This window comes from Chelon labrosus (assembly GCF_963514085.1).
Source record: "Chelon labrosus genome assembly, chromosome: 18".
Taxonomy (NCBI): domain Eukaryota; kingdom Metazoa; phylum Chordata; class Actinopteri; order Mugiliformes; family Mugilidae; genus Chelon; species Chelon labrosus.
The window spans coordinates 26,339,521-26,352,984 of NC_140351.1; the positions used below are offsets into that span (position 1 = coordinate 26,339,521).

Below are 13,464 nucleotides of genomic sequence, written 5' to 3' on the forward strand. Positions count from 1 at the left end.
CATTCAAGCTTGTTATAATAAACTGTGATCAAAATCATATATTGCAGTTGAATATAAAGTGAAGAACGGGCCCTTTTCAGTGGGAATGCAAAAATCGCTTTCTCTCGACATAAGCGTGTCGTTTCTGTCTCAGGCACTCTGATGCTTCAGACTGATGGAATTAAAACAATTCTAATAATAATAATAATAATAATAAATTTTATTTATAAAGCACTTTACATCAAATATCTCAAAGTGCTACAGGTTAAAAAGAAGAAGAAAAGGTTTAGAAAAAAAAAAAAAACATCTAAAGGGGACCAAAAGCTTTGCTAAAAAGAAATGTCTTAAGACCTTTTTTAAAACAGTCAGTGGATTGTGGTGCCCTCAAGGTGTCAGGGAGGGCATTCCACAGACGTGGGGCAGCAGCACAGAAGGCCCTATCTCCCATGGTCCTCCGTCTGGTTCTGGGTATGTGGAGGAGGTTTGAGTGAGTGGAGCGGAGGGAGCGTGTTGTGTTTTGTGGATTGATAATTTCTTTGAGATAGGGGGGTGCGTGTCCATGGATGCATTGGTGAGTGAGGAGGGAAACCTTGTACTCAATCCTGGTGGAGACGGGAAGCCAGTGGAGTGAGTGGAGAATGGGGGTAATGTGCTCATGTTTCCGCACTCTCATCAGGATCCTAGCTGCAGAGTTTTGGATGTACTGAAGCCTCTGCAGACTCTTGCTAGGAATCCCGATGAGAAGTGCGTTACAGTAGTCCAGTCTGGAGGAGACAAAAGCATGAACCAGCTTTTCAGCATCTGAGAGGGAGAGAATGGGGCGGAGTTTGGAAATGTTACGGAGGTGGTAGAAGGAGGTCTTGCCGAGGTGATTTATATGGGCTTCAAATGTGAGTTGAAAGTCCATTTTTACACCAAGATTAGTGACTGTTGATGAAAGGGGGATGTTGGAGCCAGAGAAGGTGATGCTGGTTATGGATGATGATTTGGGCTGGTGAGGGGTGCCAATCAGTATGGCTTCGGTTTTGGAGCTGTTTAGTTGGAGGAAATTGTGCTCCATCCATGACTTTATCTCCTCCAGACAGGAGGTGAGTTTTGATGGGGATGACAGTGAGGATGGGGTTGCAGCTGTGGCATTTACATAAAGCTGTGTGTCATCAGCATAGCAGTGGAATGAAATTTTGTGACGGCTGATGATTTGGCCAAAGGGGGGGTGAGGTAGAGGATGAAGAGGATGGGGCCAAGGACTGATCCCTGGGGGACACCGCAGGTGACTGTGTGTGGATGTGATTTGGAGTGACCCAGGGAGATGTATTCTGTCCGGTTTGTGAGGTATGACTTGAACCAACTGAGAGCAGTGTCATTGAGTCCAGTGGTGAGGTGGAGCCGGTTTAAAAGAATGCCATGGTTGACAGTGTCAAAAGCAGCAGAAAGATCCAGGAGGATGAGGAGGGAGGGAGAGCCACCATCAGATGACATGAGGAGGTCGTTTGTGACTCTGACGAGGGCAGTCTCTGTGCTGTGAGCGGAGCGGAAACCGGACTGGAATTTTTCAAAAAGGTTATTATGTTTGAGGTGGTCCAGAAGGTGGGTGGCAACTGCTTTCTCAAGTACTTTTGATATGAAGGGGAGATTGGAAATGGGCCTATAGTTGGATAGGACTTCCGGATCAAGAGTGGGTTTTTTGAGTAATGGTCTGATTATGGCATTTTTTAAGGCAGGGGGAACGTGACCAGTTTGGAGGGAATGATTTATAATAGCGGTGATCAGGGGGGTTAGGACAGTGATATGGGTTTTCACCAGGGAGGTTGGGAGAGGGTCCAGAGGACAGGTCGAGGATTTCATCTTCCTGATGATGTTCTGCACCTCTTCTGATGAAACCACAGGAAAGCAGATTAGGGGTTGTGAGACAGTATACGCCAGGGGTCGGCAAGTAAGTTTGGCCTGGGGCCAATTTTTTTCCGAGCAACTGAATGGCGGGCCAAAACATCACATCAATCAGAAACATTGTGAAATGGATGACCCTTGAGCGGCTGGATGATGCCGAGAAACGTAGCAGACTCCGGTTTCTCAGTTTCCGTTGCATTTATTTAAACCCAAACGCAACATGGCAGCAACAAACAAGCATGGCATATATCCAGTGAGATCAGACCTACAATCCAGACAGATTGTAAATGGCGCCTTATGTACTGTGTCTCCGGCTTTAATCATTGGACTCATCCATTCAGAGGTAAGTTAAAATATTATCAATTTGCTGTCTTACCAATGACAAAATATTCCCCCTGTTAATAATCCATAATATTTACAATAAATAATATTTGCTGCCATTCTGACCCAAATACACATATATAAATATAAATACAAAATATAGAAATAAACACCAAAATTAAAAATCCCCCACTTCCTGTCCTGCCGCTTGGTCTCTCCCGGAACGTATATGACCGTGCCTGTGCGCCCGGTGGACTCTTTTGGCGGCGCACTCTGGAGAGGACACGGACTGGACATGTAAGTGTTAACACAAACAACTCGCTTATTTCGCTATTGCACCTGATTGCTAGGGATGGGCAGAACGAGGCTTTCTGAAACAACGAAACGTTCGAAGCAATTGCGCCGGAATTGTGTCGCGGCTTCGAAACAATCCGACACACGTAACTCCATGGTGACATCTAGTGGCCTGTTTTGCTAACATCACACTTTGACCATGAAGCACAACCGCTTCAGACAAAGAATATAAATAACCGACATGGAACGCGATGTTTCGTCAACCGCCAGGTGGTTCAGTGGTTAACTCACATGCACGCGGCCTAAACGGCCGAGGTTCGATTCACTGCTGATGCTTAAAATGTCTGAACTAGTTTATCCCTAGAGTAAATTGAGCATTTTATACATATAGATAGGTTTTATTTGTCACATGCACAGTAATACATAGTACAATGCACAGTGAAATGTACTGCCAGTTACAGATGTTTTATTTCAGTTTCATAGTATAATATCCTTTGGGATATACTCAAGAAAAATGTTACAGTGGTTTTAAAATGTATGCTTATGGCCCAGGCTTTTTTTTTTTTTTTTTGGGAACATGTTGTAGGGAAATAAAGGATAAATGAATGAAGCAGGTTAGACTAATCGGGTTCAACATAAATTTTTATTTAAGAATAACAGTTGTTCTGCCGTCTTGGCATTTAATCTGTTTCTTGTTTTGGAGTCTCTATATGTCGTTATCTCTCAAAATCTCTCTCCTCACAAAAAACCCACGAAGATAGGATGTGTTTGAATGACTTTTAAGCATTGTGGGACTTGGCTAATTACTCGGCTCGGCAAGTGTGCCACCAGGTGAAACCAGTTTGAAACACCACGAAGCCTCACTTAGCCATGGTCACGTGACATGGGCGTTTTGAACCACACTTCGAAACACTTTTCGAAACACTTGCGTTTCGGAAGCTCGACCCTGTTTCGAAACGTCAGCTTCGAGCGTCACACCCCTACTGATTGCACCTTTACCACTTAACAATATGCACCACAAGTCTTTAAAATTACATTTGCACGCTTATCGTTTACTATTTCCAATAGTAAACGATAAGCGTGCAAATGTAAATGCAAACTGTAAAAATGTTACAGTGGTTTTAAAATGTATGCTTATGGCCCAGGCTTTTTTTTTTTTTTTTTTGGGAACATGTTGTAGGGAAATAAAGGATAAATGAATGAAGCAGGTTAGACTAATCGGGTTCAACATAAATTTTTATTTAAGAATAACAGTTGTTCTGCCGTCTTGGCATTTAATCTGTTTCTTGTTTTGGAGTCTCTATATGTCGTTATCTCTCAAAATCTCTCTCCTCACAAAAAACCCACGAAGATAGGATGTGTTTGAATGACTTTTAAGCATTGTGGGACTTGGCTAATTACTCGGCTCGGCAAGTGTGCCACCAGGTGAAACCAGTTTGAAACACCACGAAGCCTCACTTAGCCATGGTCACGTGACATGGGCGTTTTGAACCACACTTCGAAACACTTTTCGAAACACTTGCGTTTCGGAAGCTCGACCCTGTTTCGAAACGTCAGCTTCGAGCGTCACACCCCTACTGATTGCACCTTTACCACTTAACAATATGCACCACAAGTCTTTAAAATTACATTTGCACGCTTATCGTTTACTATTTCCAATATATATATATATATATATATATATATATATATATATATATATATGCATAATTTTGTCAGCGCTTAACTTCCCTCTCTTGCAGGCTGAGCCGAGTGTGCACCCTTGCACCCGCCCGACGGCACGTAACCACCCGTGGCCACGAGGTTACTTAAAAATTCTTTAAACATTCAATAAAGTAATTTACGTATCTGTACCGCAATGTGCAAAATGTACTGTGCAAATCTAGCAAATAAAGTGCTATCGTGACTACAGTGCAATGTGCAGTTATTTCAAAAACTCAAGTTATTGTTGTGCAAATTACCCATGTGCAATATTTACGGGTAACGAACTGTGCTTCGTTTCAAACATGCTGTTTTTTTTCTCCTTAACAAAACGTTTTCCCCCATCTATAGGCTACTATTATATCTTGAACAAAAAGTAATTTAAGAAAGTCATTCGTTTAAAATAAAGTAACTTCAATTTGCTACAGACTGTTATTGGTGTTACTGCTTTAGCTCCACCTTATGGCTGCGTTATGAAAAAGCTTGTATTTATTCATTAATTTTTGTGTGCATTTCGCATTTTGGCCTGTCCCGGCATATTTGTAAGTAAACAAATATACGCGCAAGAAAAATCCGAACGCGGCTGGCTTGACTCGCTTTCTGTGAACGACCGCACTTGACCGCAGTTTGTGAGGCCGTATTTCAGCTGGAGCTTATTGATTTCAATCAGTGGATGACTTTTGGATGACATGCTCAGATGAGTACAGATGGGTCAAGAAACTCGCCTTTTATGTGCTGACGATGTTTCCCTCCACCTACAAGTCACCTTTTCTACGATGAATGCCATTAAGACGCACGAGAGGGATCGCCTGAAGCACAAAAATCTGGAATAACTGCTTGCGGGTGAAAGTCACATCCAAAAGATCGTGACTGAAGGGAGATGCCAGTTGTCCCATTAAGTGAGTAATCTTTTAAGCTTGTCATTACCGTTTTTATTAGTCATATTCATTGTTGCTTTATTTTATTTAAACAGTAATTTCTTTTTTCGCTTTTTCCTTTTTTGCTCTGTAATTTCAAGAGCGCATATGTCCCACGTTCCCACCACAAGCCGGTGTGCGCCCTGAATCAAGAAAATTACGCTTTTATTTTATTTTTTATCTTTTCTAAATAAAAGGTCTGAATTCTCTATGGAATTGTCGTTTTTGTGATAGTAAATAATTTTAAAACTTTTTTCTTTCAAATCAGATTTTCAATGTCATCTGGCGGGCCAGATATTACTGGAAGCGGGACATCCTCTGTCCTTAGACCCTAAATTTCGCTAAGGAACAACTAGTATGATTTGTGTAGGGAAACCAAATTCTGACAGGTTTCTGCAGTAGCTACATTATATTTCTGATGTTAGAAACATTATGAGTAATGTTATACTGCAAATTGAAAACATGACATGTTTGTACCTTGTAGGTGCCTGACTACATAGTATGCACGTTGTGTACTACATGCATACTGTGTTACATAATGCACTTTTATTTTTTATTTTTTTTTATCTAACTTGGCTACACTAACTTATCGCGTCTTCCTATATCTTCAGATATAGGCTGTTGTATACAAAAACAGAATGTGGATCATTTTACCAGGTATTACAAAATGCCTGTGTAGCAGTATAGAGATCTGTGGGTTTTAATTGACATTAATACATCCAACCAGTGGGGGCGCACAGACCTATAAAACGGGTGATCCCCTTCCCCGCCGCCAGTTCTCTCGCTGCTCCCCGACTGGGTACGTCATTTCCGGTTCGGAACTTCTGCCTCGGGCAGAGCGTCTGATTGGGTGCCTCCTGTACTCCTGTGTGTGTGCTACTTAAACGGCCTTCGGTGGTGAGCGTCTCTCTCTCTCTGCACAGTTGATTGCTGCTAGTTAGCGGCAGCTAATTATCATATGATCACAGGTAGATGGTAGCTGTGCAGCACGCTCTTCTCCCTGCGGTGTGTTATGACTAGCCAACCCTGCTAACTGGTATGTAGCCCCTTGACCTTTACCACTTTGGTACACCTATGCTAGCTATCATTAACCGATTTATTGGGTCCGCAGATCCCCGTGGTCAACGTGGATCTCGGGAACGGGTGACGTCAGCATCAGCTGACAGGGCCGTGTGACGCTAATCACGCTACACATCGTTACGAGCTACGGGGGACCGCTGCTGTTTTGCTTTGCTGCTTTACTATTATTGGCTTGATGCTGTGCTTTATGTATTGCATCATTTTCGCTGCTTTTCTATTGTCTCTCCTGGTGTTTAGCTGCCCGTTGGGCGGCTCGGCCGTAGATCGTTTCGTGCATCAAGGAGATTCACATTTAATGGTTGATAGTGGGGTGAAGTCCCCTTTATGTTCGATTATTTTGTTTTCTTTCTATAGTTGACTCAGTTTATTCCGCCTGTTTATTGGATTTGTTATTTTTCTTTAATTTTGATATTCTGTTTGGTGGATTCCTTTGTTTTTTTTCATTATTCCTTTCTGGACCTGGCAATTGACCGTTTGTATTTTTGTTTTGGTTATTGATTGATATTGTTTGCCAACTGCCTGTTTGATTAGAGTTTGGGTGTTTTTGTTATGTTTGTGTGTTAGTGCAACCCCACTGATTTCCCTGTTTTTCTTCTTTAGTTGCTGAGGTCTGCTGAGGTGGCGCTGGTGGTCTGGTGGTGGGATCCCCCCGTTTGGTGTGCTGTGCTCCCCCCGTTTGGTGTGCTGTGCTCCCCTTGGTTCTGGGTCTCTTCACCGATTTTGTGTGTGCATGTGTGGGCGATTAGCACGAGTGTCTGGGTGCTTATTGTTTTAGTTGGGTGTCTCCGTCCCAGCCCTTAGCTCCAACACACCAGGAGCCTCAGCATCCATTTTTTTCCCCTGAGTGAATGGTGTTTTTACTGTGCGTTTTAGACCATTTTTGTAATAAAGTATATACATAATTCCTTCACAAGTGAAATGTGTCTCTTGCCTTGAGTAAAACGAACCTGTCCTTAAGGTTACTTAATACTGTCTATCTGTCTTGCAGTAGGACAAAGTGGAAAAACTCCTGGGAGCCAAAAGACAACATTCAAAGCCAACATCCTGAAATAGACCGTTACTGTGTCATATTGATTTTGTTATTGTTGCTGTGTTGTATGGCAGTTATGGAGACTGACAGGGGATTATGCCATATTGTGGAAATCAAAAATGTTCAAGTATAGACATGTTTCTTTTTTAATTAATTTTTGTTTGATTCAGACTGGTATTTAATTGATGACAAGTGAAAATCAGTTATTATATGTCTTTGATGTAACTTCTTTATGATCTGTTTTGCTTGATCTTTGAGGAGGCAGGCTACATGAATGATAAATGTTAATGTCTGGTAATGTTTTGAAATAAAATACCTGCCACCTGTCTCTGTTCATTTGAGACTGTCCTCCTCGAAAAAAAACGACCAGATGAGTCGTGTGTAGAACTGCGAGTTACGACCTCATGTTACGTTTCAAACTTAAGCGACCCCGAGCGGTCGAGTAAATATCGACACTGCGGTCACAGTTGTCGTTTTGCGTGCACCCAAATTACGACTCACTGTTACATTTGAGGGTGAGTAGCTCAAAGTGATCATTGGATCATTTAAAAGTGTGTCATCAGTAATTTTATTATCACTATATGTATACCTGTCAAACTGTTTCAGTGAGAACAGTCTCATTCCGGCCTTCTCTTAACCCATAGCCTGCATCACTGTTTGATTGGCCATGATTTCTACAAAGGAACATAACATGCATATAATAGTAAGATACTGACTGGAAAATAAGGGGTAAACATGAAGTTAAACAGACAGGTAGCCCCTTGATTAGACAGTTTTGCTGATGTCATCCAGCATCAAAAGGACTTAAAGTCAAATCTAATTTTATTTATATAGCCCAAAATCAAATCAATTCAATTTGTCCCAGGGGGTTTACAATCTATACAGTATGTGACATCCTCTGTCCTTAGACCCTCAATTTCACGAAGGAACAACTTCTGTGATTTGTGTTGGGAAACTAAATTCTGACATAAGTTTCTGCAGTACATTATATTTCTGATGTTAGAAGCATTATGAGTAAAGTTATACTGCAAATTGAAAACATGACATGTTTGTATCTTGTAGGTGCCTGACTACATAGTACGTACGTTGTGTACTACATGCATACTGTGTTACATAATGCACTTTTTTTATCTAACTTGGCTACACTAATTTATCGCGTTATCTTCAAATATAGGCTGTTGCATACACATACAGAATGTGGATCATTTTACCAGGTATTACAAAATGCCTGCATAACTGAGGAATCAATGTGTCACTGGAAACTGTACATTTTCCAGTAATTTTCAAACAATTTAACAGTAATACTTAATGCTGTCTGTCTGTCTGTCTTGCAGTGGGACAAAGTGGAAAAACTCCTGGGAGCCAAAAGACAACATTCAAAGCTAACATCCTGAAATAGACTGTTACTGTGTCATATTGATTTTGTTGTTGTGGCTGTGTTGTATTGTTTGTTATTGTTGCTGTGTTGTATGACGGTTATGGAGACTGACAGAGGATTATGCCATACTGTGGGAATCAAAAATGTTCAAGTATAGACATGTTTATTTTTTAATAATTAATTTTTAATGTTTGATTCAGACTGGTATTTAATTGATGACAAGAGTGAAAATCAGTTATATATTCTTTGATATAACTGCTTTATGATCTGTTTTGCTTGATCTTTGAGGAGGCAGGCTACACGAATGATAAATGTTAATGTCTGGTAATGTTTTAAAATAAAATACCTGCCACCTGTCTCTGTCTGTGTTCATTTCCATTCAATTCAGTTTCATGATTGTTAACAGTTTATAAATTAGCAGCCTGAATAGGTTTGTTTTCACTAAAAAAGGGTGAGGGGTTAACAAACAACTTCATCCAATCACACCCAATACAGTGGCTTAGCCAGCATAAAAGACAAGCCCATGTTATCAAGAAGTACATTCTCATCCATCAGCTGTGCTTATATTGCTTGTTAATTACTAAGAATTGATTTAGTTTTGATTAACATTTATTGTTAAAGGCATAAGTCGTGAATCTGTAGTTACACTATAGGTGAGGATAGAAGTTACAATATTCTGAAATCAAGGAATGCCCCTGTCGCATATCCTCATTAGTGTTTTGTTGAGATGCTGTTTTTTCATTGAAACACACAGGTGTCAGAAATGACCTATTGGACATCATAACAACGGTATGTGTAACTGATTTACTCAAAGTCCCTTGACAAATAGCTGTTGTGATGTTAGTTTACACACGGGTTCAAGATGTCTGGTGGACTTAATTAATTGGCAAAAACAAATGAGCAGATACAATATAAATTACTAATTCAGTTGTAAATCTGTCAGATATGATTACCTTACAGGATTTTTCTCACTGTTATTTAAAAAAATAAAAATAATAAATCCTTATTTCATGGGCTGAGCCCTCAAAAGGCTCTCTGAATCTAAGCCTGTGCACAGCTGTGTCCATGAAATGTGAAAATCCATACTTTGTTGTAGGACTATAATAAAGATATCACTGGAAAGGGCTCAACCTGGGGAATAGCATATGTTAGTTAGGGGATTGTAAATGGCTCCTTCTTTGAACTATTGACCTTTGAACCCTGACTTCTGAGAAGTTCTGAAGGGCTGTAATTCTGCATCAAAAGGGGCTATAGACATGGGACAAAGTGCTGTAGAAAACTTATGAACTCAGCTGTGTGACTATACCGAGTGGATATAGACAGAGAGTGGGGGCGCTGTTCAAAATGGTAAACATATCTTTTCACCCACTTGACAATTATATACTTAACTTCTGGTCACAGAAATGTGTTTCCCACACCCTTAAACCCCCGGCTATGTATTCATTTTATTATTTATAACCTCCTATTCTAGGAAATCACTAATCGTTGTAGAAACTACAAATCCCTTGAGCTGCGACATGTCGCTTGATACCAAGTCACGTGATATTTGTAGTTTTTCGGTTTTCAAACACATGTTAAAATAGGGTTGTAAAAAAGATATACTGATTACATCGAATATGTGTAATGAGGGAAAAACCATTATTTTTATCCTCCACGAGAGTGCGCGTTCAGCCGGATCAATTGGACGGCCGCAGGCCCCCTCTCGTGGAGGATAAAAATAATGGTTTTTCCCTCATTACACAACCCATTCGAGCTTATTATAATAACACCTGATCCAAATCCTATGTTGCAGTTCAATATTAAGTGAAGAACGGGCGTTTTCAGTGAAAATGCAAGAAAAGCTCTCTCTCTGCCTGAGCGTCTATTTTTCTGTCCACACCACATTAGAGACTGTCCTCCTCGAAAAAACGACCACATGAGTCGTATGTACAAGCGGTGAATTCTAACCTCATGTTACGTTTCAAAGTTAAGCGACCTCTAGCGGTCGAGTAAATATCGACACTCCGGTCACAGTTGTCATTTTGCATGCACCGAAATTACATTTGAGGGTGACTCGCCGCGCTGTTTTAATTCACGCTCTAGAGCTGTTGATACGTCACTTAATTAAGTTTTAATATTTTTTCATGCGAGAAAGTAACCGTGTAGATCCCGAATATGTGATCAGTTTATTCAAATAACGCCTGTTTGGAAGTTTGCTCGGACGTTTTCGGAGAAGTGAAGCGCCACCTGTGGAACCGGGGGCGGCGGGTCATCTCAGAGACGAGCCGCCGGCCTCCTGAGGTGATCGGCCGGTCAACCTCCGTCGTCATCCCGGGGTAGAAAACGAGCCGATTAGTGTGAAAATACTACCCACACCCTCAAAGTGAATGCTACTAATGCCGTGTTACTCAATGCATTCGTTAAACCTGGCACATTTTAAACTGTATTATTAAAAGAAGGCTTATGAGATCGACAGAAGGCCTGGTGACGTAGTTGGACTCATTCGATTCCTGTCTATAGCTGTCTGCCGTGGATTGTCTGCGTTCGGTTTCTGCTGCTCAACCAAGCTCCAGCAAAGCGTCATAATATTTTCAAATAAACGACTCAAATGCAGTGTTGTGTGTCCTTTCTTAACTGAAAGCAACTATAATCACTGCCATTACAAGTTCGGCTGTAGTTAATATTTCATATTAATCAGATCAGATAAACCAATCCTAACCCTATCTACTGTTCTATAAAGCCAGAGAACCAAACTGTATTGCTTTTTGGCGTAAATATTGGGCGGTTCTAAACACATCTTAAATAAACTATCGTTACTTTTTCTTAACATATATCAGTTTAAAGCAATGTCATCGCTAGTTCGGCAGTACTAGATATTTGATGTAATCAGTATATATATCTTTTTTACAACCCTATTTTAACATGTGTTTGAAAACTGAAAAACTACAAATATCACGTGACTTGGTATCAAGCTACATGTCGCAGCTCAAGGGATTTGTAGTTTCTACAACGATTAGTGATTTCCTAGAATAGGAGGTTATAAATAATAAAATGAATAATACATAGCCGGGGGTTTAAGGGTGTGGGAAACACATTTCTGTGACCGGAAGTTAAGTATATAATTGTCAAGTGGGTGAAAATATATGTTTACCATCTTGAACAGTGCCCCCACTTTCTGTCTATATCCACTCGGTATAGTCACACAGCTGAGTTCATAAGCTTTCTAGAACACTTTGTCCTATGTCTATAGCCCCTTTTGATGCAGAATTACAGCCCTTCAGAACTTCTCAGAAGTCAGGGTTCAAAGGTCAATAGTTCAAAGAAGGAGGCATTTACAATCCCCTAACTGACATTAGGCGTGTTCGACTTCATGCAGATCTGTGCAGATCTGACTTGACGCGATGCATGCTGGGTTGAACAAGTTAATTTTAACCAATCATATTCGAGGTCTATGAGCATGAACAACCCAGCATGCATCACGTCAAGTCAGATCTGCACAGATCTGCATGAAGTCGAACACGCCTATTGTTAAATCCCAAGTCCCCACCTCATCACTGACCACACCTACCTGGACCACACCCCCCTACCTTATATAATCCGGCCCTTCAGCCCTTTGACCCCTTTCTTTTCCCTCCAAACCATCCCACGAGAACAAAGAGATACTGGATGTGAGTTGTATGGGCTTTCACCTTTCTGATATTCATTTGGTTGATATTGCATATTGTTTGATTTATTCATTGTTTGTGTTTCATGATAATAGATTCCTAAGTTTAATCCTTTACCGGTAGAAAAAGGTGATTGTGGATGCATTACTGATGCAAGTGTAAAGACAACCTAATTTCTTATAATATATTTGATACTCTCTAGATTTATAATATTTCCTTTATTATTTTTTGTATTGACAAAATCATCCACCTTTATCATCCACCTCTACCATTCAGCTTTACCATTCATCACCAACAAACAACTGTTAAACTTCATCAAAATAAACTATTGGAACTTGGAACTCTGTCCGGATCCTGTGTTTAAATGTGCACCCAACATCTGATGTTCAGTGAATCAGCGACATAAGGATACACCTAGTTTACAGATTTTTCAGACATGCTATTCCCCAGGTTGAGACCTTTCCAATGATTATTTATTATAGTCCTACAACATAATATGGATTTTCACATTTCATGGACACAGCTATGCTCAGGCTTAGATTCAGAGAGCCTTTTGCAGGCTCAGCCCATGAAATAAGGATTTTTTTAAAAAAATTTTTTTTAAATTACAATGAGAAAAATCATGTAAGGTAATCATATCTGACATTTTTACAACTGAATTAGTCATTTATATTGTATCTGCTCATTTGTTTTTGCCAGTTAATTAATTCCACCAGACATCTTGAACCTGTATGACACGCATACCTTTGTTATGATGTCCTATAGGTAATTTCTGACATCTGTGTGTTTCAATGAAAAAACAGCATCACAAAACACTAATGAGGATATGCGACAGGGGCATTCCTTGATTTCAGAATATTGTAACTTCTGTTCTCACCTATAGTGTAACTACAGATTCACGGCTTATGCCTTTAACAATAAATGTTGATCAAACTAAATCAATTCTGATTGATTTACAAGCAATATAAGCACAAACATTCAGCTGATGGGTAAGAATGTACTTCCCGATGACATGGGCTTGTCTTTTATGCTGGCTAAGCTACTGTAATGGGTGTGATTGGATGAAATTGTCTGTTAACCCCTCACCTTTTCTTAGTGAAGACAAACCTATTCAGGCTGTTAATTTAACCGTAAACAATCATGAAACTAAACTGAATGGAAATGAACACAGACAGAGACAGGTGGCAGGTATTTTATTTCAAAAACATTACCAGACATTAACATTTATCATTC

At 40.2% G+C, this 13,464-nt stretch overlaps 1 long non-coding RNA gene across 1 annotated transcript; it reads left to right on the forward strand.

Moving 5' to 3' along the window:
• Positions 1-2,278: 2,278 nt before the first annotated feature.
• LOC311503654 lies at positions 2,279-7,535 on the forward strand. Its single transcript, XR_014699598.1, has 2 exons — positions 2,279-6,135; positions 6,211-7,535. It is a non-coding gene; the product is annotated as an uncharacterized lncRNA (long non-coding RNA).
• The last annotated feature ends 5,929 nt before the right edge of the window (positions 7,536-13,464 follow it).